The sequence below is a fragment of the Dreissena polymorpha genome, chromosome 2, assembly GCF_020536995.1.
Source record: "Dreissena polymorpha isolate Duluth1 chromosome 2, UMN_Dpol_1.0, whole genome shotgun sequence".
Taxonomy (NCBI): domain Eukaryota; kingdom Metazoa; phylum Mollusca; class Bivalvia; order Myida; family Dreissenidae; genus Dreissena; species Dreissena polymorpha.
Window position 1 is genome coordinate 124,835,248 of NC_068356.1, and position 2,699 is coordinate 124,837,946.

Below are 2,699 nucleotides of genomic sequence, written 5' to 3' on the forward strand. Positions count from 1 at the left end.
TACACATAATATTTGTGGATTTGTTCATATACATATACATAACTTGCATATCATGTTTTTAATTTACACATAATATATACATAATTTGCATGCCATGATATACATTCTTACAGATTATTGATAGCATATGTAAGAAGACAAATACTTGATGACTTGGACCTCACTTCTATCATGTGGTTGTACATCCTCAGACAGATAGTCTAAGTTCATATGTGCCTTGTTCTGAGAAAGCTGGTCATAATGCATGTGCGTAAAGTGTCCTCACAGATTAGCCTGTGCAGTCCGCACAGGCTAATCAGGGACGACACTTTTCGCCTAAGCTTGATTTTCGGTAAGGAGGGACTTCCTTGAAACTAAAAATACCATTAAAGCGGAAAGTGTCGTCCCTGATTAGCCTGTGCGGACGGCACAGGCTAATCTGGGACGACACTTTAGGCACATGAATTAAGCCCAGTTTTCTCAGAACAAGACACATATAGTGGAAAATACTTAATATGAGTCTAGCTCTTAGAAAACAAGGCTAAAGTGTTGTCCACCTAGACTTAATGTTCAACACAGGACTACCAAATGTAAACGAAAAAGATCAAGGAGAGTGTCGTCCCTGATCAGACTGTGCGAACAACAGAAGTTTATCAAGGACGACACTTTTGCGTACTCGCATAAGGCCCGGTTTCCGCATAATGAAGTGCATATTAATTTGCTGGACATTATTAAATGTCAATTAGATTGATGTTGACAGAAATATAAGCTCAACTGATGCACTTTAATGTTGTGAGTTACGTATGATGAGATCACTGTAGTCAAAACGAGTTGTATTTAAAATAATTAATGAGTGGCATTTATATGGAATCTTCACTGCACATTATCAACTGAGTTTCAGCTACATATCTTTAGCATGTAATTAAAAGCATGAAACACGCACCGCCTTTTTCTACCTAAAAGACGGATGTGTTTTTTGTTTCAAATAATTTTAATATTGGTATATAGATTCGATATTTAATGCTATCTGACTGAAAACATATCAGAGTTTTGGTTCTTTTCGAAAAACATAAAGACACTAACAAGTGTGGCTACGGCTGTTTGTAAGTATGTCCAACGCATTGATGTTTCGCACACTGAGATCGAATACGAAAAAAGAAATAATGATAATAATGCCAACAGACTCAGGTAAAACAATCACCCACGATTCACCCATAATATGTTTTAAGGGCGCGGCCCAGGTTTGTCCGCATCCATGGGGTGGTCATGGTGAGGGGCGTGGATCGTTCGTAACCCTCACTGGCGTACGATTATACATCTTTAAAGACAAATAGGGCGAACAGTATGACCGTTTTTTTCACAGTTGAGAAAATAAGATTACAAAATCACTTGATCTTATTTATTACATCACGAATCCAATACGATACTTCTGACAAAAACCTATTCTCTCCGTACTTCGATAATAAAGAACGCCGTTGATTTCCGGAAATGCCGAATCATATCAAGTGCTTACGCTTGTTGAGTATTAATTATTGATTGGATGTAATTTGATCGAAATCGATTCAATTTTCTCGTTAAGAATCTAGACTGAGATTATCTACTTTGATTTCCTTCACACGATTAAATAAATAATAATGTTTGTAGCCACTATCGTACATTTTAAAGAAATGAATAAACGGGCAGCATTACTTTAATACGCAATAAACATGTCACACATAATTTTCGTTATATCCGTCCCTAATTCGTAAAGCATTAAAATATATATAAAATATGCAATTCAATTATAAGAATTGTGTTTTTACAGGGTTGGATTTGATCAAATTTCAAGCGTATCGCACAAAATATAACCTGCATGGCTATTATTGAAGTAATAATATAATTTGTAGGCCATTTTAGTTAATAAGTATTTTTTTTATTTAAGTAAAAGTAACTGATGCACATGCATTATTATAACAGTTTATGTTTTCAAGAAGTGATTGTATTTAAAATAAAGCAATATCAGTCATTATTGTTAGTTTACCCAAATAAAGTAGAAAAGTACCAATATTCTTCCTCAGATTCCATGGTATATATTCTGTTTTCAACACTTCATAGGGATCGAGAAGCATAGCGTTTTTGAGCCTCGCTCTGGGAAAACTGGGCTTTATGCAAGTGTGTCAAATGCCGTTCAAGATAAGCCTGTGCAGTTTTTCGTTTAAAGGAAGCCTCATCTAAACGAAAACCCAGTTGATCGCAAAGTGTTTCCCTGAAAAGCCTGATAATGCAGTATTAACGAGAAATCAGTTCCCATCAGAGGAACGATAAAACAAAAGGGACCAAAGGTGCGAGGGAAAATGAGAAGAAGCAAGTTGGCTATTAATTCCGGTAATTGCTTCGGCGCACCTCGGGTGCTAATTTACTATAAGTGGCGAGCGCCTGCGGATAGCGAACGAAAGAATCGTAGCTCTATTTACAAGACAGTTCCCTACACTGCAAGTAATTCTGGATTGGCTTGTTCACTTTCATAAATGCTGTAATCCAGTGAATATAACAAATATAAAAAATAAAATGCCATAAATCCTTCACCGACAACCATTAGCAGATTTTGTTTTCGCAAAAGCAGCTTTAGTCAAGGAATCAGTCGAAAACTCCTTGTGTAGGAACGCCTTGTAAATATTGATTGGGGTTCAATCTCGTTAAAGGGACTGACCACTTGTGCATTTCGCGGAATAACAAGGCTG